Genomic DNA, 27,325 nt, shown 5'->3' with positions numbered 1-27,325 from the left:
CTTTGTAGCCAGACTTTGTGCTGAGGGCCCTGATGGAGAGGTAAGATTTTTGTCCAGTTCAAAGTTCTTAACTAGTTTGCAGTAAGTCAGGTGGATCCACGAAGCTCGCTCTGCTATCTTGACTGCAGTGGGTGTCAAAAGAAGCACCTAGTATGGACCTTTCCACCTTGCTGATGACCAATTTTTTTTGTTTATATTTTTTACCCACACCCACTCCCCGGGGATCACTGCCACTTCCGATGTTTTGGTTTGTTCTTTATCTGAAACAGAATTTGACTGCAACAGATGTTTATAATTCATGACTTTTCTCATATATTCAGCTAGTGTATAAGCGGCTTCCTGGTCTGCGGATATGAGAAGTTTCCACTTGGGTGTATAATAAGCCCTTCCAAATAGTTTCTCAAAAGGAGTCAATCCTTTTGCAGTTGGAACAGTTCTTATGCTCAACAGTGCCAGGGGTAAACAATACAACCAATTCTTCCCTATCTCAGCTATTAACTTTCTGAATTTATTCTTTAATATACCATTATGCCTCTCAACTAGCCCTGCAGACTGCGGATGGTATGCACAATGATTTTTTAAAGAAATACCAAAATGCTTACTTAACTGCTGTATGGTTTGGTTTACAAAGTGTGTACCATTGTCACCGTAGATCCTTTTCAGAATGCCGAATCTAGGGATGATTTCTTTGACAAGTACTTTTGCCACCATGGCTGCATTTGGATTTTTTGTTGGAAAGGCTTCCACCCATCTGGAAAACATATCTACAATGACAAGACAATGCTTCTTATTTTCACATTTGTTCAATTCTATAAAATCCATACAGATAGTGTGAAACAGATATGGTGGTGTAGGGAAACTTCCTTGCTTGGGCTTTAACGCCCCTTGTGCATGATATTTGTTACAAATTTGGCACATCAAACAAAATTTTTTAGAGTAGTTTGTAAATCCGTACATTGTGAACACCTGGTTCACCAGCTGTACCATCCCCCCTGATGAGACATGGCACTGCCCATGGCTCAACAAAGCTGAATATTTAAACAAATTAGATGGTAGTATCGTTTTTTCTTTTTTAGAGATGTACAGCCCCTTTTCGAGAATTGCTCCGTGTTTTACCCATTTTTATTTTTTTAGCTTGCATAGTGAGTGTTTGCATTGTTTTTAACACTTTTAAGTCTAAAATTTTAGAGGGTTGTAATTCCTCATTTAAAAGAAATACTTTTGTAGCTGCTTGTTTTGCAGCTGTATCAGCTCTTGCATTATCTTTTGAAATCCTATCTTGTTGCTTGGTGTGAGCTGTTCATTTACAAATGGCTACTTTTTGAGGTAACTGAATAGATTTTAAAAGATTTAGAATAAACTGTGCATGATTTATAGGTTTGTCAGTAGATGTTATCATTCCTCGTTTTTTTTACTGTTGCGCAAAAACATGTACAGTAGAAAAAGCGTACTGGCTGTCAGTAAAAATGTTTACACATTTACCCTTTGCTAAGGTACATGCCCGTGTCAAGGCAATTAATTCTGCTACCTGTGCAGTTAAGTTGTGTGGTAAAGGTTTTGCTTTTATAATTTCAGTGTCAGAAACCACTGCATATTTTACTAGGTTTTGTCCTGCAGGACCCCTTTTGCACGAACCATCCACGTAGTATGTCACCTCGGCATTATTTAAGGGGACATCCGTGAGATTTTTTTTTTAGGTAGTGTTTTTTGCTTAATTACCTGCAGGCAGCAGTGTGGTGTGCCATCTGCAGGGGTTGGGAGCAAGGTAGAAGGGTTTAAAGTCATGCACTGTTTAATTGTCATGTGAAGTTGGCTTAACAATATAGTCATACAGGAAAGATGCCTAGCAGGGGAAAGATATGCCACCTTCTCTTGCAGTAAAATAATCGCAACTGCATGAGGCACTCTCAAAGTGAGAGGGTGGAATAAAACTACTGAGGCCGAAGCCTGTACTGCCATTGCAGCTGCAACTGCTGCTTGTACACAGTGGGGTAAGGACCATGCCACTGGGTCTAGTTGTGATGAATAGTAAGCAATGGGGTATTGCTTGTCCCCATGCTGTTGTGTTAACACTGATGTCATATAACCTTGCTTACAATCTACAGTTTGGAAAAAATGTTTATAGTAGTTTGGTAATCCTAGAACTAATGAGGACGCTATTAACTGTTTTAGTTTGCAGAAAGCAGATTTTGCCTCTGGTGTCCATTGTAACAAATTTTGTGCTGCCATAGGCTTTTTATATATTATGTCAGTCAGAGGTGCAGATTTTAAGGCAGTTTGGAATTCAGCTCCGGCAAAAATTAGTTGTACCCAGGAAGGACATCATTTCCTTCTTGGTAGTGGGTTTTGGTGCATGCAAAATTGTTACTTTTTTGTCCTCATTTAATGTTCTACCTTTTTTGGATATTATATACCCCAGGTATTTGACTTGTTTTTTCCAAAGCTGCAGTTTATTTTTATTTACCTTATGTCCTTTAGCGGCTAAGAATTGTAATAGCGCTATGGTATCTTTTTTACAATCTTGCTGGGTGGAGGCTGCCAGCAAGATGTCGTCAACATAAAGTAAAATCTGACTGCCTTTTGGTGGGGTGAATCCCGCCAAGTTGCTTGCCATTTTTTGTGAGAATATTGTTGGGCTTTTACAATACCCCTGTGGTAGTCACGTATATGTATACCCTTTTCCCCTGAAATGTGAATGCAAAGCAATATTGGCTGTCAGGGTGTATCGGTATCGAAAAGAATGCATTGCTGATGTTTACCACAGAAAAATACTACTGTTGAGGTTTTAAATCATTTAACAGGTTGTGTGGGTCTGGCACCGTAGGTGTCCTTGGTATTACTGCATCATTTACAGCTTGTAAATCTTGGACCATACACCATTTTTATTTGCTTTTTTAACTGGAAATAAGGGTGTATTACATGGTGAATCGGGAGATTCTACCAGTATTCCCCCTTTAAGTAAGGCTGCTATAATAGGCTTTATTTCTGCTTCTGCATCTTTTCTTAAGGAATACTGTCTTTTTTGTGGTCTGAATGCTGACTTTGGCGTGATAGTTACTGGTCCCGCTGTACAAATAAGTCCATTTGACTTTTCTGTTGACCAGAGAGTCTCTGGTATATTTTGTAAGGCATTTTCTTCCTCCCTTAATAGGAGTGCTAATTAGCTGTTTTTGCTAGACTGCAAGTGTACGGCTGGGTGGGTCTGAGTTATCCAATTTAATTTCTGTATTTGTATTTTCTGTTCTGACAGTTTTAATTTTGTCTGTTTTTTTTATCTCGTGACTTTTTTTCCTAGGTCTGCCCATTTTATATTTTTGTTTTTGGTTAAGCTAACATGTGGTAATCGATTAGATTTATAAAGTGTAAAGAACTCCTGGGGCAATAAACAGCTGGCTACACTGTTTTCTTCTGTGTCCCAGTACAGGTTACATAATATCAATCTGTTTGCATGATTTTTAAACAATTTTTGCTCATATTTTTTGTCAGGTCCTGGTGTGTTACAATAATACAGGGTAAAGTGCAACAGGTGTTGCTTAATAATGTCAAGGGAGGGGAACTTGCTGATGGCTACATTTATTAAATTTTTGGTCACAGTCCCTGGACCAGTCGTAACCAAATCCTGGCTGTACCAATAAAACATTTTACCCTCCGACTGCACTGTAAAGGTATCAATTTGTCGCTGTGCTTCCATACCCTGCATGGTTGGGACTACTGCTATTTCAAATAGTTGCATGAGGTCTCTGCCCAAGAGGTTTACTGGGCATTTTGCAGAAACAACAATTTTGCTTTTTTGAGTCAATCCTGAAACAGGATCAGTTATTGCAATGTTACGGGAGAGGGGCTCCCGATACAGCTGTCTATTAGCTGCTTTTACCAGTATGTAATCAGGTGACTCCATGTTTTCTGGTAGTTTGGAGGGATGTATCAGGGTTCGTGATGCCCCTGAGTCACACAAGAATTTGACTTTCCTCCCTTTTACCAAGAGTGTAACTTCTGGTTTTGTGTCTGCTAAATAGAACTCCAAGCTCAATAAAGCTAGGTCTAATATTTAATTTTTTTCACTGTCACTAACTTTTTGCACTTCCTCTATTTTTTTGTCACATCCTCTACTCCCTCTATCACATTCTTATTTGTCCTTTCTTCGCTATCCCCTTCTAGTGATTCCTGACTATCATATAGTCAGTCCTCACCCTCCTTGTCTTCCGTGGTTGCCTTTTTGTTTTTCCTGCATTCTTTTGCCAAGTGTCCCTTTTTACCGCATTTGAAACATTTACCCCTTTTCTTTCGCCCTTTAAATTCCTCTGATCGCTGATCAGATTGTTTGTTTTTCTGTGCGTTTTTCTTGCCCTTTTTTCCGGACTGTACTACATAAACTTTTGCTCTATCTTTTACAGAAAATACTTGAGCTTTTTTTTTTTTTTTTGCTATTAAAATGCCTTTTGGCATGCCTAGCATATTTAAGTAATGACTGTAACCTGCTTGTACGATGGTCTACCATGTGTTTTGTAATAAAACTGCTTATAGGTGCAATACTGCCCTTTAAAAATGCATTTTTTAACTGCTGTTTATATGGGGAATCTTGTGTTTGATCTTTAGGAACCTGCATTTCACAGTGGTTATTAAAACATTTTAATAATCTGGCATAATACCAGTCAATAGTTTCACCTTCTTGTTGGATGCATTGATTAATGCAAGTCCAGTCTGCCCTAGGCTTTCATTTTTCAGAGATGCGGTCTGTAAGACCTTTTACTCTGTTGTTTAATTCTGCGCTATGTTGGAGGGGTCTTTGTGCAGTGTCACGGGAATTCCAGTTGCCACTAATTATGTACCAATCTGGCCCCACAATTTGTCTAACTACTTTTTTACCTCTTTTCCATTTAGGTTATAACTCAGCCTCATTTCTTGTAAATCTTTTGAGAATTTTTTAAAATTAACTTTTGGATGGGGAATTCCCTCAGTGGCTTTCCGGATATTTTCCAGAGTCCAAGGTCTATACAGTAAAATAGTTGGGTCCTGATTATCTTGTCCTGCCTGAGGATTAGGTACTTTTATAAGTGGGCATATTTCTTTTTTACTCATAGATCGTGAATTTTTAACCATTTGATATAACTCAATGCCTTCATTTGAGTTACCTGCCCTTGTTCGAGACCTAGTCCTGATGGGATCTCTAATAAATGGTTTTACTTTTACAATGTCTCTATTTTCAGTGACAACAGGATATCGTGGGGGTAGACTAACCTGTTTACTTGCTTTATATTCTGGTAAGGGAGGCGGAGGGGCCGATGCTATTACTAAGTTATTGTCCTCCTTGTCTAAAAACATTGTTTTTGAATTGTTGTTTTTTTGTTCCCTACGGTTTACTTCCTCAATCCACCTGTGTGCCTGAGGAAATCTTAATTTGTGTTGCTTTTTTACCCGACCTTTGGAATCGGTTTTGAGATGTTTGACAAGTTTGATAAGCGAGGATTTTTCTAATTTTCCATCAAATTCATATTTATTAACCCATTTTGAATAATATTTAATATTGTCGGCACGCTGTGACTGCATGTTTTTTGCGTCTTCTGTTAACGGTGGATTTTGGGGTCTTTTTGTGCAATTATTACCCATTTTGTTCTACCCTTTTGATCGTTACGTAACTTCTCTTATTTTTAACATGGTACCACGGATTTTGTTATAGTCTCTTCAGAATGACTGCCTACTTATTCTGTTTCTCCTGATCTATGACAAGACAGTAATCTTTTCTGTCCCTGACTTGTAAGCAAAAATACAGTCTTGACAAAAACATACAGTTTTATGAAATTTTACTATTTTATTGTTGACGTAGTTAGACACAGCTTTTTTATTACTCTACAGAAAATGTTACTTAGATTTCCTGCTGGCATGACTGGATTATTGTTGGTTTACAAAAACATTTGAGAAAAACAACCTGGCCTTGGGGCTTATTTTTAGCCCACCACAATCTTTCAATTCTTCAATTGTACAGTTCTAATACATATATGTTACATTTTGCCTAGATTTAAGGTACATTTCTAGCTTAGGTACAAGTAATGCTGACTACGGTTTATACTTTCAAGCAGCCTTTGTTTTCATTATCAATAGCTTCAGCGCTGTGTACTTTCTCATGGCATAAACAGAAAATCAATAACTCTTTGTTAAGTCTCATGACACTAGTAGAAATGAAACACTTCTTATTATTTTCATGACATTAGCAGAAATCAAATGCTTCTTGTTAATTTCCATGGCATAAGCAGATCATAGCTGCACATATTTTCATGACATAAACAGGATTGGAATGTCTCTAGTAGCTGTGCAGATTCATGCAGTGTGAACAGAATAAATGTATTAACCCTTTTAAACCTTGAATGCACTAAGCAGGCATATTGCTAATACATATTTTTCTAACACACATACACTGTTCTTAGGATTGAATATGGGTTGGAGATGGTGGCACTGATGAAAAAACATTAGCCAGAGCTGGAAATGACAGAGTTAAAGATGTTAAAATTTACATTGGGTGTGACAAGGATGGACAGGATTAGAAATGAGTATGTTAGAGGACCAATTCAGGTTGGCCACTTTGGAGACAAAGCCAGAGAGGTGAGATTGCGTTGGTTTGGACATATGCTGAGGAGGGATGCTGAGTGTATTGGGAGAAGGATGCTAAGGGTGGAGCTGCCAGATAAGATGAAAAGAGGAAGGTCTAAGTTAAGGTTTATGGATGTGGTGAGAGAGGACATGCAGGTGGTTGGTGTGACGGAGCAAGATGCAGAGAGTGGGTAGAAATGGAAACAGATGATCTGTTGTGGTGACCCTTAACAGAAACAGCTGAAAGAAAAAGAAGAAGAAAATGGTCTTTGAATGTCTGATGACCAGAAGCTGAAGTTTGCTTGTAGGTAGAAATATGGAAAATGCTAAGAAGCAAAAATGTCTCTTGAGTTTGCAAAGGCATAAGCATGTGTGGAAGAACTACAGTAGTGATGTTGAAATGCCCTGACAAGAGCTGGAAGAGGTGGATAATCATTTCCATTTAATTAAAGATGCAGTGGTTTTCCAGGAAGAGAGAGAAATGAATAAATGCACAATTATTGTAGAAACGTATCTGAAATCTGCGTGAGCTGAAATTAAAACAATATTCCTTAACAGAGAAATTAGCATCCATTTCCGACAGTTTCTTATGTAAGTGGCAATAAAAAATGTAAATACATAACAGACAATGTAGAGTTAAAAGTAAATTTTTGAGTGGAGTGTGTCAAAGTGATGGGAGAAGATAAGTGAATCCACACCCCAAAAAATTGAATAATAACGCAAATAGCTGTAGAACTTTGTTGGCGATGGTGAGGGATCTTCCAGCTAGCTGACATTCTAGCATTCAAGTTCATTGCTTAGATCATGACTACTTGCATATCTCATGGAACTACTTCCTCTACAAACCAAATATAGTATTTTAAATCATTATTTTGTATCGCACTTGTTGATTTTGCTGTGATAACTGCTTTATTCTCACTGATGTCGACTCTTGTAAAAAGAAACAAAAATGTATTCTAATTTTCTTCATATAATTAATGACTCCTTTATTTAATTTTTTTGTGTTTATTACTAATGTTCATAAATGTGCACATGCAGAAAATACCCCATTACCCCATAACTAACTCCTTTCATTATTGCAGAGTGGGGGGGGGCAAGGTACACTTAATCTGCCACTGCATACACAGCATTACAATTATAAGTAGCATGCAGGCATGGGTATTCATGCAGGCATGGGAAATCAGGCAGGCATAGAGTGACAAGATCTTAAAGGGAAATATTAAAAATACTTAATGAATGATATGGTCTGTGATTCAGAAAATCCACCAAATCACCATTAAGCACTGTAAAATGTAACAAAGTAGCAGGTAATATATTCTATTGGCTGAAAATGTCAGAGTAAAATAGTAAGAGTTGTGCAAAACTGTGAAACACATAACTGATAGCTTATCTTAAATTTAAAAGATAAATGATACCACATGGAATATTGGACTTTCCTTAGAACAAAGGTAGTACTAAAATGTTTTGACTATAACTTTAAAAACCCTGGAATTTCAAAAAATGAAATTTGATTTTATTGACCTGAATGTACCCATAAAGACTTAAAAAGTAAAAAGTCATGGCATTCAGAAGCCATGTAGCAGAAACGCTAATGTATCTTTCAGGGTTCATTGCATATAGCCCAGAGGCCTCTACTAGAGGAGGTTTAAGTTATTACACACTTGCTTTTTTGGCTCTTTGTTGCAATGTTTATCGGATGGTTTGTATGTGTGACTTTTTTACCCTTTGTTTTGAATGCTAGTTGTAATATTTTGCATGTATCCTAATGCTTAGAGATACCCGGCCTGAATTTTAGCTCTATGTTTTTAAAGTAAACTGTACCTAAACAATCAACTTATGCTATATTAATTAGGTCAAAAAAGACCAAAATATGACATATCTACAATTAGTGAGGTTTGGCTTTTATTAGCCTGAATGCACCCATAAAAACTTACAATGTACAAATTCATGAGTGTTTGTAATGGGAATACTAAAATGTCCTTATTGGGTTATTTGCATGTATCCCATGAACCTCCACTAAAGGAGGTTTAAGGAATTACACATCAAAGGCTCTTGCTTGCCTGGGTCTTTCTTACAATTTTTACTGAATGGCTTGTCTGTGTGACCTTTTAATCATTTGTTTATGAAATTATGAAATTAAAGGGTATCAACAAGCAAATGTATAGTCATTGTCCTTAAGGCTATATCTTCCATATATGCAGTTCTTAATATTGTGACATCTCGCTATTGTACAGTTTGTGTCTTAAGAGTCAAGCCATTTTTGATACTGCATTTGACAGCAAATATATAACAATCAAAATACATTATTAGAGTTATGGAACCGTAGAACACATGATCCAAACTTTGGGAATTGGTTGAAGAAAAAAAAACAGTACTGAAAAAGTTTACAGTCATTTGTTAGTTCTTAAACATATGCATATGCCAGTATGTGGCGTTGGTTTATCCCCAAAACACTTAATGATAATGATGGCATATATATAATGAGCATGCCTAGTTATTAGATAAGATTGTATTTGTGTAAGAGGACATGGTGGGTTGTATAGGTTTGTAAGGCACTTACCTGAGCAGGTATTTATCCTGCTTAGCTAAGTTCTTCTTAGACATGTAAATTAGGTCTTAATGCAATCCAAAACCATGCAAAGTAAATATGAGCCTGCTTCACATTAAATTGGAACAGTATAACTTACCAAGTGATATATTAGAATGCATTGGCTACATGACAACTTACTTAATATCTATACGAAAACAAAAAGGTTGTGAGGCATGAAAAAATAAATTACTTTTTAAATACATTACTGGAATGCCAGTCAAAATCAAGTATAAAAAAACAAGCAGCACTCAACTCAAATCACTTCTCCTTGCACGGCAGTTCTAATTATAATTTGTATTCGGCGTTATAAAAGTACCAAGTAACATGCTGAAAGTAGCAATCTCTGTGATACCCCCACTTGTAAAAATGTTTCTTATCCAAAAAAGACCTGCTGCCTGACAACAACTATCTATTTGTTTTATGGGGAAAACATGATCAAAGTAAAAAATGAACAGCAAACAAGAAACAAGCTCAAGATAAATTGCTTAAAGGATTACTGCATGGGTTATGGACCACACATGATAGATTGGCATTCTGTTTAGTTTACGGGTAAAGCCTGCAAAGATGACTGCAAGTCTCCAGCAAATGTAATGAGCTTCTGAAAATACTGTAATCCTGTCCTTTATTACAAATACTGTCATATGTATTTCAATATCTAAGGCTTATACGTTATCTAGTTTTGTAAATATTCTCTGCATGGCAACAACAAAAAGGCTTTTTCAATGTTGGTAATTCTTTAACAGTATGCTTATTAAAGCTTACTTGCATCTTACAAACTCAGACAAGCTTACCTGATGGTCATTAAAGCATTGCTACTAAAATGCAGAGCAAGAGGGCACTGCGACAGCATGCATTTTCTGAATAATAAGAAGCATAAATCAACAGTATAAAATATGACAGAAAAACAGAACATTTTGCAAAATCAAGGACAGATAAAAAGCCACTGTCGTACTTGTGTCTACCTTGGAGGGGGGGAATATTCTGCACACTTACAATGCATAACTGCTCCTTGCCTTGGACACATCCAGAGTCACTACATAGGGGAGTGGGGTGCAACAAGTATGTCACAATTTGAAATGTCTCTGGCTGACGGTGATGGCTCTGACACATTTGTCATACCGCTCAACCTCAGAGCGAGAAATCTAGACAAAGCCGTACATAGAAGTAGGACAAAGGCCCAAAAATAAGGACAGTTTTTAAATATTTTCAAAAAAACTACCACAAAATGAAACTCACTTGCTGTGTCTTGTGTTGTTTTTAAATATTGCTCTTATAAACTTAGAAAGATAATAGAATAGTAGTAGGTCTTGCATTAGCATGCATTTTCTGAAGGGTATGAAATCTGAAACTCAAATGTCTGTCATTATTTTCTAACTTCAATCTTCAATGATTTGCCACTAATTTGCCAGAAAACCACAATTTTATGAAAAACAGACCAAATTGTGATGCAAAATTATAAAATTGCCACACAATACAGCTGGGAACCTGTCAAAGGGGCACTTTTTTAATATTAGTACTGTTAACTTGAACAGCTGACAAAATAAGAGAATCGACATGCATTTCTGAAATAAAAGTAATCTATAACTCTGATCACTACAGTTATTTATAATTGTAAACCCTCCATGTTTTCTTCCAAAATTGCTATTTTGCAGAGAGATTATTAGGGGAGAGCAACATTTTGAGCCAAAATGGGGGACAGTTGAGAGGTTTGGATATTCCTAATTCTATAAAGTGATTTATTTTCACGTACCTCTCAACCTCTTAATGCAGAAAATGTGGACAAGGTCAAATATATTAGGGGAACATACCAACAATACTAAAAATTTCTCTTGTATAAACTTAGTTGATAGAAAAACAGGTCTTTCTTTAGCATGTATTTTTCTGAGGGTTATAAAGTCTGAAACACAATGTCTGTCATTATTTAGTGACTTCATTCCTAAATGATTTGATAGAAAACCACAAATTTTATGAGGAACAAACCAAAAATAAGTAGAAAAAAATCTATTCATTCTGCAAAAAATCTGGACAGTTAAGAGGTATAGTTCAGCCAGAGCTGTCTTTGAGTTTGCCACCCTTCCCCTCCTCACAAAATCATGGTCAAATGGAGATTCCCCCCTGCAGCCATTCCAATGTCCCATTACTTGGCTATTTCACCCCATTTACTATAAACACTGTAATGTACATACTGCTTTACTTCTGTGATTATTTGGATTTTATTTGAAAGTTTTATTTTGCATTTTACAGCGCAAACACTAACAAACCTGATAAACAAAACAATGCAGTTTCACAATGAAAATAGACTTAGCATTAAAATGTCTCTGCCCTTGAAACTCACATTCATTGAAACAGCATTGAAACCCACATTCAAAGAAAATACATTTTGCCAGTGGCAGATAAAGATTAACTTTTGGCTGTTTTCAAATCATAGGCCCCTTGCACATGAAATATACATGTGTTTGTTGATACACCTTCCTGATTGTATAAAATAATATTCCTTATATAATACAGTACAGTTTTTAGAGGGTGTTTTAAATTTATTGTTTTGACCATTTTTCCAGTAAGCAATGAAACAAAATGCATGCATCAATGATGACAAAACTGCCCATTTTAGAACATTTTCATCATAAAAGTCTACTCAAACCTCAACAATCCACCAGTATCAGTAAATATGCACAATCTTTGAAGAAGTAAATGTCATCTAAATAATTTCACATTAAAGAGATCTGAAACTAATGAAGAGGCAGCTGCTAGCAAATAACTTTATATTTCATTGTTTCATCTACGAATAAAGTGCCTGTTGCCCTTGAGGAATACATTGCTTATGTTACATTAAAAAATGATAAGCTAGTCATATTGCAATAGGAAATGGATGGCAAACTGATAACAGCTTCATTCACCAGTAAGGACTGCAGCATCCACCCCCTTTACAACACAGTATCAGCAATGCATCTACATATTGTGGGAGTAGAACCCACAGGCTTCTGCATCAAAAGCAAGTACACTACCTGTTTTGTTATTAACATCACAAACAGACTCAGAATAAGCAGCATTAAACTTCTCTTCCCATGCAGCTCTCAGCTCTTTGTAAAATCTACTAGACACTCAGCTGTATCTCTCAGCTTTGCAGCACAAGAAATCTGGGAAAAGCCAAAAATTATTGGGGGGGACAAAAGCCCAAAAACTAGTGACATATTTTAAACATTGCTTGTATAATCTTGGAAAGTTGCTAGAATAAAATGCTGTGTTACTACCATATTTTTCACTGCCAAGTCTTGAACCCAGGACCCTGTGCAAAACAGTCAGAGCAACATACCACTATGCCAAGTCAGTTGTTTTGTGAAAGAGAGGAAGACTGAAACTTAAATGGCTACCATTGAGTGACTTCAGTTCTCACCATAGCTGTCAACCTCTTAGCACAAAACCTGGACAAAGCCAGGCCAGTAATAGGGGAATACAGCCCCCAAACATATTCAGTGAAATCAGTTTTTACCATAGCTGTCAACCTCTTAGCACAAACCACCTGGACAAAGCCAGTAATGGGGGAATACAGCCCCCAAACATATTCAGTGAATTCAGTTCTCACCATAGCTGTCAACCTTAGCACAAAAAACCTGGACGAAGCCAATAATGGGGGAATACAGTCCCAAAAATAGAGACAAATTTCAAATATTCATCTTATAAACTTAGAAAAGTGTTACCATGTACTTTCTGAAGAATATAAAGTCTAAAATTCAAATGCCTGTCATTTTTATTTAACATTTGTTAACCAGGACAGTCTGACTTGGAACAAAGGCCCAGTAAGAAACAATACAGACACATGCCTTTGTAACATGGGAGGACACCAGAGCACCCAGAGGAAACCCACCCAAGCACAGGAAGGTCATGCAGACTCCACACAGAAGGCACCCCAGCCAAGAATCAAACCAGAGAACCTCTAGCTGTGAGGCAACAATGCTACCACTGCACCATCAACTATGTACTGAGTTCCAAATCCACAGATTTTATATGGAACAGAACAAAAATATGAGGCAAAAATCTGCAAAGTTTTCACAGATGGTGGTGGGTAGGAAATTCAGGCTCTTGCTACCTGCACCCAAGGTACAGGGTTCAAGCCTAAACCACTATCTGAGTTCTCTCTAGCCACCAGTATATATCAAATGGGGCATTACACACACACACACACACACACACACACACACACACACACACACACACACACACACATACATATGTCCTTCCTGTGTAAGCATGTCCTTCTTCCATTCTATTCGGTTGGCATCAGACTACTGAGATGCCTTTTTCCTACTGGATCCCTTCTGAGTTCCATGAATTGCTGAGTGCACATGTATGGAAGTTCAGAAATGTTCTGAGACTTTTCCATTTGTTTTTGTTTTTTTTTTGTTTGTTTTGTTTTGTTTTTCTTTCCTTTTCCAGAGTTGGGGGTTGCAGTCCTGCAGTCCCTTTTTCCATTTTTTTTTCCACAGCTGGGGGGGTGTGCAGTCCTATAGCACAAGCTGCTCCTGGCTTATACTGAGTATATGGGATTGTGTGAATGTATGTGTACATGTATGATGTGCTTGTCTGTGTGTGTGTGTGTGTGTGTGTGTGTGTGTGTGTGTGTGTGTGTGTGTGTGTGTGTGTGTGTGTGTGTGTGAACATGTATTTTCAAGTTGCATGACCAAATCTGACAATTTGGAACCCTTTGACTAATGGGAAACAAACCACACATTTCTTTTGCTGCAGATATAGCAGCTGCATTTGCCCATATTTCTGAGCTTACTCAGCCTTATTGTTCTTCAGTGACCTTTGGTCTGTACTATGGGCCTATAACCACAGACTGTTTGGTCCTTAGTCTCGGCATAATGCCTCGGGAGGCTGAATTTGTAGTGGCATGAGCAGCCTTCTGCCCCTCCCTCACCTTCTCCAGTTAAGTACATAAAAGTTGCATTATTTATTCATGTAAAATAGGAAAGCTCAGCACACTCAGCAATGATAGTCAAAAAGAGAGAAAGGAGTAAGACAAGTGGCTATGAAAATATACTGTTAGCAATAAGATACGACACCATGTAAAAGGGTAGCACTCCTTTCTACAAAGTGTCATTGCTCCAGTTCTCATATAACATATAATGAACATATCAGACAACTGACATGCTAAGTGTTTAATAGGGGCCCAAATTCTACAGTAGATAGTGACTGCCATATTTAGTCAGTCCTGTTCTATGTGAGAACAGCTGATACCACCACAGAAAAAGGTCTGCGAGGGAAGGGCATCTGTAAAAAGAATAAGAGCTTTGGGGGATTGCTGCAATCATTAAGGCATGAAAGACAATTTTCTGAGCAGCTATTTGATTCAGTTGCGACCTTAGTACTGTGCAATAATCATGTTAAGCCTCAATGTCACAGATGTCATGGGCAGTTATGTCTGTAGCTTCCAGATCAGTTGGCATTTGCTGGAGTGTAAATAGCTTTTTACCTTGTGTCAACTCTCTGCAGCAGAAAACATCGAAAAACATATTACCAATTAATGAGAAATGAGTTTCTGCACAGTGGCATCTCCCTGCTTTTTCTGCCATTAAAATGAATTTATAGATGTGATCCAAAGTTATATCAGGCATATTACAACTATTTTTTTCTTTGTTTTTTGAAGGTGATTGTGAGCAAGTCTGCCTTGTAAATGTAGTTCTATATGAACAAAATATTTACTGTACTATAAATATAATCATTGAAATTGTATTTAAATATCAGAGTCACTCAACCAGTGCCATCATACAGTACCCCAAAATATTACAACAGAACAATGTCTACCTTCAGAAGGCATAGCATAAAAAAACACAGAAACTTAACAATGGATTCTCTGTAGCACCCCAAAATATTACAACAGAACAATGTCTACCTTCAGAAGGCATAGCATAAAAAAAACATTGAAACCTACTAACAAATTCTCTGTACATTGATATCACTATACAGTGCTCATCTACATTGTTTTAAAATGATTCAGAATAAAAAAGTATATTTATTTATGCATGGGGTGATTCACAAATACTATGAATAATGTAATATGCAGCAACGATGTATTGCAACACTTGCATGTCCATTCACAATTGTTACCAAATGGTTTAAAAAAAAAAACGTGGCACTATGAAACGCACCTCAAACTGCACTTTAAAGGCATGGTGCATGAATAAACAAATTAGCAAACAAATCACTATGTATCAGAGTTTGTTTATTTGTGTCTTTTGGCTTTTCCCGGTTAGGGGTCGCCACAGTGGAACTCTGGTCCGCTAATGATTGGCAGTAGAGTTTTACGTGCTGGCTTGCCAGGCCTAATGCACAACCTTCAATGAAGGAATGCCCATTCACGCATGTCGCCACATAGAAGACGCTCTAACTGAGGATCGAACGGGCAACGTCTAACTGTGAGGCGACAGTTGGAAAACTCAACTGACATAGACATCCAAGTAAGGATAAAAAAAAAAAAAACACAAGGAATTCAGCTGCAGAAAATATGGTGGAAATCTACCTGCTCTGCATCTTGGTATTCATAACAACATTACTGACATGTACACAAATAACACACATTAGCTGATACAAATGTTTTATATATCTAAGTACACAATACTGATAAAGCATGACTGAATTCCACAGATACTCACACAAAATGTTGCTTGTGTATTCATCTATTCTTTGTGGTTGTTATATATACCACGATGGCCTAAGCCATTAAAGCTAAATGCATTCATACTGTTACAACAACATACTTGAAGCATGTAGGAGGTGTGTGAGTGCATGCATGGGTGCACAGACACAGTGGCCTTAGTGAACATTGTGGCCAGATTACCTTTTGAGTCAGCATGAGGGGCATTAAAAGATGCCCTGCTATAGTAATAGTAGATGGAGATCAAGGAAGTGCTGTTTACCCACACCACCCTTTACCTAGTAGCTACCAGCTACTGCATTCTACTCAGAGAATTCTGTCATCATCAGCAGACAGAAGCAACTAGGAATAAGAGGTCATGTTCCATATGTCACATGGGTTAATGTGGTTGGTAGGATATGGGCATTAGGAATATTTGGCCCTTACTTACACCAGTCCACCCTGCAAATAGAAACAGAAACCTGTTCAGCACTGTTCTCGGGCCTAGAAAGCTCTTTGTGAGGGCATGCCTGTATGTCAGTGATATATCCCTTGAGGGCATGCTGCCTTCCTGCATGTCAGTGATACATCCCTGGAAGGCAAACAACCTGCCTCTCTGTCAGTGATACCTCCCATGAGGGCATGCTGCCTGCCTGTGTCTCAGTGATGCATCCAATGAGGGCATGCTTCCTGCCTGTATGTCACTGATACATCACTTGAGGGTATGCTGCCTGCCTGATTCTCAGTGCTATATCCATCGAGGGCATGCTATCTGCCTATATGTCAATTATACATCCCTTGAGGGTATGCTGACTGCTTGCATGTCAGTAATACATCATTTGAGGGCATGCTACTCAACTGTATGTCAGTGATATGTCTCTTGAGAGTATGCTGCCTGCCTGTATGTTAGTGATATATCCCTTGAGGGCATGCTGTCTGTCTGTATGTCAGTGATACATCCCCGGAGGCATACTATCCTCCCACATGCCAGTGATACATCCCTTGAGGGAATGCTGCCTGCCTGCATCCCACTGATACATCCATCAAGAGCATGCTGCCTGCCTGCCTGTATGCAAGTGATACATCCCTCAAGGGCATGCTGCCTGTCTCTATGTCAGTGATACATCACTTGAGGGTATGATGCCCACCTGTATGTCAGTAATACATCAATTGACTTGGTACTCTAGCTTCCCAAGAACACCAGGAGAAGCATAGAATGTCTCCATAATCTTATACACTGGCAGTCCAAACAGATATGAGGAGTAATCCCCTGTCACATCCACCAGAACATGACTTTGCAATTGGAGCTACCTTTCTGTCTGATGCAGGGGACAGGAGAGTGCCCATGGCAAGACCCATATCCAATGTGTCAATCACATCAATTTTGGTCTTTGATTTGTAGACATCATAGCAATCTATACTTCTTTATTAATTTCGAACATGGCATATGACACAGTGTACACAAACTTTTGTACTTGTCAGTGGCCTGTTTCTATACATATATGCATTGTAAAATTATTTTAAAAGGAAAGAAAAAGTTCTGTTACTTAAGGGCAATATCACAGCAGTTAATGTGGTCACCTCCATGGTGTAAATGTGTGGCATAAACTGTAAATATAACAAGAGAATTAAAACATATTAAAGGTACGTAGTAAAAAAATATACTAAGTAACATGTGTTATGGTGGCATAAACCATCACAATATAAAGTCATTAACTCTGCCTCTTAAAGAAAAGAGTGAATGTCATCCTGTGCATTATATTTCAGGACAGCAAACACTTGGGAGACAAGATTTGCTGTGTATAAGACTGTTATATTTACTTTCAATCCAGTTCAATATGTGCATGATGCACACACACGCACAGACACACACACACACACACATAAAACAACAACATGTGCATCTTGTCAGGTTCACAATCAACCCTAGAATAGCTACTAATATTGCCTGATGCATTATGGGTAAAACCCCATTAGGCATAACTAGTCTTCCACTGATTGCACAGAGCATCACCGTGATTCAATATCCCCACATCCCTCCACACCTGGAAAAGGGGACAAACTTTTTTTTTGAGATAGTACATTATATACACCTTTGTACTTAAGGTTTGCATGCACATGCTTTTCATTTAGGAAATAAGCAACTTTAAAATACTAGACCTAACTTACAATGATTTACATCTTGCTCTGACAGAAATTATTTAATTTTTTCAAGCCTCTAATAATACTTTCTTGTTATCAGTCACTCATTTTTTTTTCTTTTACTTATCAATTTTGAAAACTACCCATGTCAGGTTATCTCAAAACAAGCCTTATCTCATGTTCTGATGAAGTCACTCTCACAGGTAGGGAACAGTCAGACCTTGCTCTTATTTCTGGCCTGCAGTGTTTATTTTAGGTAAAAGCCATTAATTAATAGGTAATGTGTCTTTCTGGTGTGGAATGTGACTAGTCTGTTCATCTGAATCTAAAGAATCTGACTCAAAGCCTCTCACTTCTTTAGATTCTCAGGTCATAGCATTTGCTCATCTAGTTGTGATAATTAACCACTTGGTCCAGATACCTTAGGAACAGCCTGGATGTATTTTTCCTTTTTTCCTTACTATACTTTCTTCACTGGTTTAGATTCCATATGATCTCAGTTCTGCAGATTTGACAAGAGTGATTCCTGTTGTTTTCCAACCAATCTCCTTTCCCCCATCTAAACTGAGACAAGAGGTGAACTGTCTGACCTGGGTTTAATTCAGACAAGGAACTAAATTAATGTCTTTTATCACAGAAGTGTTTATATAGAGATTAAGATTTTATGTCATTTTAATTCTCAGTGTCAAATGGTATAGTCTTAGGAAACAACATATCAACCATTGGGTTGATAGATCAAATCTGCCTTCCAAAAATTAGTCATGATGGATTCATTCCAGCTACATTAAATGGAATTGATCTGTAAGATTGCCCAAACAAGGTCCACATAATCCCAGGTACTGACAGATGGAAATGTGTTCCTGCAATTGAAACAGGAGCAACAAACACAATCTTTATTCAAAAGAGAAAACTGTTAAGTGCTTCCGTCCCTGCAACTCGGGATTTCTTATGAACAGTTCCTACAACTAGACCACTTGTTTAAATACTATACATAAATGGTGAATGATTAAAATTTCCATCCATTAATCAATAAAACAATTAAATAATTACATAATTACCATAAAAAACATAGTACAACAACCACCTAAAAAACAGTATAAATACATACTTTCCTGAGGGGGAAAATTTTGTTTAAGTAACCCATGAAAAAAATATAAAATATAATACATATACTTTGATTAAAAAGTTAAAAATAAAAAAAACACAATATCAATTAAATTAAAAGGCCACAAGCAAAAACTTCATAATTTTGTAGCCCTCATTTTCAACATTGGGTCGACAGAAATTTGTTCATTCAATCCAGAGAATGTTGTGGCATCTAATCAACTTTGCCAAACTAATTCTCATATTCAATTCTACAGGTGCCATGTCTGGGATTAGAACTCCTACCTAAGGTAGCACATCATACTATAGCATTACACAATTATAGAACACGCCACTGAGCTTACTTACTTGTTCACCCACTGCCCACCTCTAGTACTGTGGTGTATTATTTCCAAAATACCAAACTCAAACTAGATGAACCCTCGACAAACTAGGGAGTGTTTATATAAGGCATTGCTGGTATTTTATTTTAATGTTATATACATATTCATATATCTTATTTGCTAATTTCCTTTCAGTTTTCCAACATAGAATGCCTGACACTGTTTACAAGTAGTCATATAAACTAGTCCCTTTCTTTCACAGTCCCCTTTCAAAAAGGTCCCTTTAGTGGAGCAGTGTTTTTTCAGTATAATGAATCCCTGGTGAAAAATGTAATTACGCGAACTAGATCTCCCACATTTCACTGTCCCTAGTGGTGTCTCTGCTTTCTCATGCTCTAAAATTTTCTTTATGTTACTATCTACTTTATAAACAAAAGGTGGGCCATCTCCAACAGTTCAAAAATGTTGTCATCAGCTTTAAATATAGATCAATTCCTATTAATAATATTTTTCACAAGACAACTAGAACTGTTGTACTTAATAGCCATAGACTTTTGGCAGTTAAAGGCTGCATTAACTGATATACTTTGACCACATACTCTTTTAGAATTATCCAATAAGGAAATATATTTATCCCCCCCCCCCTTAGTACCTCAGCTTAACTAGCAGAAAGTAGATTTCTCAGGTACCCCCTCTTCAAAAACATAGATTTTACTCTGTCCAGTTCTTCCATCAACATATCATCATTTGAAACCATTCTAGCTGCCCTTATAAATTGTCCTGTGATCAGAGTTTTCCTTACAAAACAAAGGGTGACAACTATTAAAGGGCAAAAATGAATTTGAATAATAAATAGAAGATACCAAGTGGTTATCTTCTACGAACAAGTTGACATCCAAGTAATGCAAAGACAGTGGTGTGTATTTCTGAGAAAATTTTAGAAATATAGTAGTACTTATAATATATTTTAAGAATATATCCTTACTACTCTGCCAGACAATAAAAATATATCCAAAAACCTACAATAAAATGTCCACTAGGAGTGAAAAGAGGAATGTAGCACAAAATGTTTTTCCCAGGCGAGCATCACTAAATTGGAAAAAAATGGGGGGGCACAAGCTCCCCCATAGCCACCCCATTTATTTGTCTAAAAACCCCACCCTCAAAGAACAAAAAATTATTCTGTAATACCAATTCCATAATTCCACCAAAAATTGTACCCCTTTATTATTCAAAAATTTAAAATCCATAAGTGCTTCCTGAAAAAACTCAAGTCCCACATCATGGCGGATACTGATAAAAAAGTCTTTAATGTCTATATTTAAAAAAACTACATTTGTCCATCCATAATCCATGTGTTAACCTCCCCCAAAAATCCCATGAATCATTTAAAGCAAGGGAATAACCCCCCTTAACATTCTTCAATTTCTTGTCAATATAAACCGCAAGGGGGTACATCTTGGACCCATGTACAGAAACAATTAATCTGTTAAGGGGGGGTTAAGCATGTTCATGTGTGTTTTGGGAATCCCAAAAACTGCTGGGATCAAGGGGTGCTTCTTCAAAAGGAATTCCATTATCTCAAAACTAACAACACCCTTAGTGCAAACATCGTCCAGGAAAAAGTCAATCTTTTTATATGCAATGTTAATTTCATTCCTAAAGGCTAAAGTGTATTTTGTATCAGTAACCACACCAACAAACAACAGTGCAATCACACCATAAAAAAACAGAAAAAAACAGCTCAGTGTGGAGACAAAAACACACTTTAATATAGAGCAAACTCTAAAAATGACACAACGTTAAAAACTACAGCACCAACAGACTAAGCACTTTCACCCTGTCTTTAGGGCTTCATCAGAGGCAAATATTTAAAAGATATATATTAAATATTTAACCATATTAAAGTGTGTTTTTATCTTCACACTGAGAAGGTATATCCTGTACTTTGTATCATATTGTAATACCTCAAAAAATCTTGCTTTTATATATTCTATCTGGTCAATCAGTACAACCCCTCCCTCTTTGCCAGGCTTCATTATTCTAATAATTTTCTCCTTAGTCAGACTATCTAAAAGTATACACTCATCTGTAGTTAAGTTATAAACCACTCTCTGTTTTTCCTTTGAAAAAGCATAAAGCTCTATTTCACAAGTCTTGTCAAATGAATTAATTGTATTGTTCAAAAGTGCATTAAAAAGTCTCTTCTTTTTAAGTGGTTGAGGAATGGAAGCATCCCCGTATTGCAGTTTAAGAAAGCTAAGTTCGGTTTCCAAGTAAATAACCTTAGATCTACTAACATCAGTTATTTTAATCCTATTAGATGGAAAAATTCAAAGCCCTTTTCAAATAATGTAAAAAACGTGGCTGTATAGTAAATCTACTATAACTGAAAACGGTAAACCCATTTCAAATAACAATTCTACCATCAAACATACTGTTGTCTGATATATGCTCTACTACTCATTCCTCTTCCTTCCCCTCTGTCTCTCTAAATTGAAGTTATTCCCAAATTTTCCCTGTCCAGTTGGTGGGATGAAGCTCTGTTTGACCTTGTGTTTGGAGTTTGATAGGCCTGACCATATTTACTGTTCTTAAATGGGCGTGCCTTGGTTGGACGTTGAGCTGGCACCTCGGCGTTCGTGAAAATCTACTGCCAATCATTAGCGGACCGGAGTTCCGCTGTGGCGACCCTTAACCGGGAAAAGCTGAAAGACAACAACAACATCTATTGTGTTTGTTGCTCCTGTTGTGCTTATAGGAACACATTTCCAACTCTCAGTATCTGGGACTACATGGACTTTGTTTGGGTTATTATTATTAGTACTTTTTGGTCACATGGAATGCATACCATTTTATCAGGTTAATGATTGTCAGAACTAAGTGAACACATGGTTGGTTAAGAATTTTCTTAGCTGTTTGTACTGCTCTCTAAGCATCGTTGCTTGCAGACAATTTGGACTTGACATTGTATGTATAAACCCATACTCTTTTGTGAACAGATGAACCCCAGATAGTATAAACTGAGCCCCGTGTTAGTGACAATTTCAGCAAGAATTCCCTATGTGGAAAACAGTTTCTTAAATTTTGATATGATTTGTTGACTGGTTATTTTAGATAGATCGACTATTTCAGTGACTCGTGAGTAATAGCTCACTACTACTACAAGGTCATTTTCCCATTGTGTTCATACTGGTTTTCTGCAAAGTTTTGCCATGGCTATTTTTGGCAATAGAAGCTCAATACAGGGCTTACTGTTTGAGCAGGACAGTGCTATATATGGAAGTGACAGTCTGATACTTGGCCACTGCACACTCATTTTTCCTCATTCTCTGCATTGGTTTAACCCTTGTTGCTCTATATCGCTGCAGCAGGACTTCACCATTTGGGAAGCTGGTACTACAATCCAGCCCTGGTACAATATGAGATTGTCATGCTCTGATAAATGAATTCTCACCCAATATATTTATAAGCATTTGTACAACCAAAGAATGGTATATGCCATGTACTTACCTACCCATTGTAAAGATAGCTGATTATTGTCTGCAGGTCTGCATTTTAAACTGCTTCTCTGAGGATGTCTATCTTAAAAAAAACATTGTGACATTATGACTTGCACATATGCACTCACATCCTCTTCACATCACGTTGGACTGCTTCACTAAATGGATTTCTGAATGGGATATCTACCACTACCAGATGTTTCCTTGGAACACGGACAGCATTTACACTCAATCCTCTGAGCCTCATTAACAGTTGCTAACATCCTGGAAGAACTTTGTCCAAGACATGAATTGATCAGTAGTACTAATGATTTGAGAAGTCAAACTGTTCTGACCCAAAAAGCTAATGTGAAAAGCACTTATATTCCATATGAATATATTACAAAAATTGTTTATGCAGAAATGTCGATGCACATTTCATTGATTTCTGCATTTTGAAAGTAACAAAGAAAAATCATTGTCTGAAAGTATATTATTCACAAAAGAAAACACTTTTTGCAGTCAGCTTGAAACAAAAACAAACAAAAAAAAAAGAAAACAGTATCTTCAGACATATTTTGTCTTAATAGTGTTGCTTTTACGGAAAAGGAGTTTGCTACAATAATGTGTAGGGCTGGATTTACGGTTATTAGCATGTTTTGGGTTAGCACACATGAGTAAGCATGTAGGCTTTTAGGCAATTTAGCCTTAAAAGGGTCTATATTATATCCTCAAATGCTTAAAAAAGCAAACGCTGATTGATCGAACTTATTTTCGCAAAACTGCAAAATATCGAAGCAGCAGAAACTCAAATTTTTTCCTAGGGAAAGAATTCGGTTGTCCGTTTCTGTTGCTTCGGTATTTTCAGTGTTATGGTGGAAAGTTACCGGTTGGATTTAGGTAAGTGTGCGATTCTGTGGATGTGAGTGTTAGGGTGATTTAGGTGAGTTAGGGTTAGGGCTCGGGTTAGGTGTGTGTGCGATTGAGTGGACATGAGGGTTAGGGCGGATTTAAGTGAGTTAGGGTTAGGGAATGGATGAGGTGAGTGTGCGATAGTGACGGACCTTAGGGTTAGGGTTTGGGTTAAGGTAAGTGGGTAGCTAGTGGTGTGTGCATAGTTTAGTGTAGGGTTAGGTATCAGATTTTAGGTGTATGTGTGTGGATTTCTGTTTGTTTGGTGTGCTTGTGTTGTGTGTATGTGATTTGGATCAGCGATTTTTTTCCCTGGGAAAAAAAAATCACTGATCTGACAGTTCTAGATTGTAAGCTTTCAGTTAAGTTAGGTCGATCAATCAGCATTCGCTTTTTTAAGCGTTCGATGATATAATCTAGACCCCCTTAAAACAGGCATGACTAGTCCATCACTGATCACACAGATCATCAAGGTGATCCAACACTACTACAGTTGAACAGGCTGAAAGTGATGATGGAATGGATTGTGGCTGTTATTAAAATAGATAATTTTAATGTCCTAGTCCATCTTTTCTGAGACTGGTGGTGCTTTGCGCTCCAGGATTGCTGCTTTAACGCTACTGCTATTTTGACAATACTACCATTGCTTTGCTCTCCAGGATTGCTGCTTTAATGCCACTGCTATTTTGACAATACTACCAGCTTTGCTTTCCAGGATTGCTGCTTTACCACTACTGCTATTTTGACAATACTACCAGCTTAGCTCTCCAGGATTGCTGCTTTAACGCTACAGCTATTTTGACAATAATACCATTGCTTTGCTCTCCAGGATTGCTGCTTTAACGCTACTGCTATTTTGACAATACTGCCATTGTGATATTGCTTCCTATGAAAGAGGCAAGACTTGGAGGGATAATTTTGTAACACAGGATGACGAACACAGCTTTCTATCTGAATTGACAAGCCCAACAATCTGTTTTTCATACTGCAGCTAAATCTTAAGCTTGTTGTATGAAAAGTACTAAATAAATGTATGTATAAATGAAGAATAATCTTCAACCCCCACCCCCAACACACACACACCAAAACACCCTCAGCATGTTTTTTCTCACATAAATAAACCATCTTATTACAAAGTCACATTATACTTAATGTCAGAGTTGTAGTTAAACCAGTTTACACAAAAACTAAATTACATTTTATAACACAGATAATTTAGTATCTATTGTTGTCAAGTCATTGACTTATAGCTTTGTTCAGTAGTAAGAGCAGGTAATAACCTAGAATTGTGGGGAGGGAGGGCAGAGTGAAACATCTGTTTTTCTAGATGCCACCTAATCAACCATTATGGTTACTGAAACACATCTTGTAGAAAATGAGTCCCAAATTTATAAATTAAGGAAAATATTTTATCAGGGCCCTTTACCCTCCTTACCCTATGTGACTAACTTTGCCTCTAACACCCCATACTTAAATATACTAACTCCAGCAATGCACTGACACAAGGAAAGGAACTCAGTTTTGATAAGTTGTATTTCCAATTTAGGGTGTCTATGTTGAAATAGCGACTGACCAATATATCAAATGATACTATATTGAAGCTCCCATCATCATACCAGATTTTCATCAAAATGCCAGTAAAACACAACCTGTATATTATAATTACCAACTCTGAGATTGTTCCATATTGGGAAAAGGACAAACACCTGATCCCAAGAACTGCCTGCATTTCAGTGAAAAGAGGGGTCAATTATGTAGGTTTCAATATAGTGCCATTCAATACTGTTCTCAGTTGCTATTTTGAAAGAGAGCACTCTATTAGGTGAGCTGTTGAGGAACCCTAATGCCCCTTCTTTAACCTTGTCCTTCCAGATGCTTAAAGACATCTTGAGAAGGAGAACCAAGTAAAACACATATTTCTAGTAGTGCTATAACATCTGGAATGGGTTATTATCTTGAAAAGGCTGTATTCTAAGCTCTTAATCACTGACTCAGTAACAGCATCTCTAAAGCATTGGCATTCACTATGTCATTCACCAATATGATAATATGGGTTCCACTTGTAAGTTGTGTAAGTTCTGAAATATTTTACCCCAATGAAATAAGAAATGTCTTGATGTAGGGCCTCTTCTTTTGAAGAATTTAACCTTTAAGGGACTATTTTAAGGGCTGCATGGTAGTGCAGATGTAAAACCTCTACCTTACAGCTTCTTGGTCTGGGGTTAAATGCCAGCTTCGAACCACTGTCTATATGAAGTCTGCATGTTGTTTTGTGTCTGCTATTTTGTCTGGGTTTTCTGTTTTCCTTCTACTTCCTCAAAACAAGCTGCTTAATTCGCTATATATATATATATATATATATATATATATATATATATATATATATATATATCTTGGATATGTTGTACTTACCTCTGCTGTTAGCCTGTGTCAAGGCTGAATAGGGCCTTCAGCTCACTTTCTTATTTAGCCTTTTTTGTTTGCTAGTTTTATACTGACATTCAGGCAGTGTTTTTGCGCTCTATAATAATGACTACATTTCTTTGGAAAATGTAGAAGTAAATTAGATTCTAATGATGACTCATTCCATACAACATAACATTTGAGAAAGACCGGTGAAATGGTAAGCAGATTAAGTGCAGTAAACAACTCAAGCTCTGCATGTCTGTTCTTTGGGGAAGACTTAACATTTCTGTTCATCACACCTGAGGACGTTTCCAAAAAACAAAACTTTTTTGAGAGAGATAAATGAAAAGAATTATCATATCCAGAATAAAGATGAAATAACCAAGAGAAGAAATCTGATTCATTTATTGTAGGGAGTCCTTGTCCTCTTCTCAGTGTTGCAGGAGAGCTGGAGAAGGCTGCCCATTCTTTTTATTCACAGCACAAACTAAAATAAAAGGCTTAAGAGGATCTAATATAGAAGACATAGCTTTCTGTATCAAAATACATAACTCCTGAAAAAACTGTTTGTAGTCAAGGTAGAAACCAAAGTATCCTGGAATGTCTTGGAGCTGATGCCTGATTTTCACGAGCTACATAGCCTTGGGCATCTGCTATCAATAACTTAATCCATCTCTCTGATATCTGACACCCCAATGATTCCATCATAACTACCAGAAAACTTTCCATCTGGAACAGCAGAAGAACATGGACTATCTGGATCCATATTCAGAAGAACTTCACTATCTCACTCTTCCATGAGGACCATCTAGGGTGGGAGACTGTTGTTATGATTTGGAAACTTCATGAAAAGTGCCATTTTACATAGTTATATCTGGTAATGGAGCAGCTCTCTCCAAAAGCGTCTGCCACGTCCAGAAACTGTCATAAGGTAGTTAGGAAAGAAGGAAGGAAGGAAGAGAGACAGAACATTAAGTAGACATTTGTCTACATTGTTGGAGATAAATCTCTGCATCACCATTTGGTGGAGTAAGGTCAACAAAATTCTCAGATGTGGTTCTATCAGTCATTGATGCTTGTCTCTGTATTTTGTCTGATAAAGTTTTCTTTAAATGATACATCCTCCATTTCTATTCCTGTTTTAATT

The sequence above is a fragment of the Protopterus annectens genome, chromosome 17.part0 (genome assembly GCF_019279795.1).
Source record: "Protopterus annectens isolate FY-2018-M chromosome 17.part0, PAN1.0, whole genome shotgun sequence".
Taxonomy (NCBI): Eukaryota; Metazoa; Chordata; order Ceratodontiformes; family Protopteridae; genus Protopterus; species Protopterus annectens.
The sequence above is the reverse complement of the archived record's forward strand: the minus strand, read 5'-3'. Positions refer to the sequence as shown.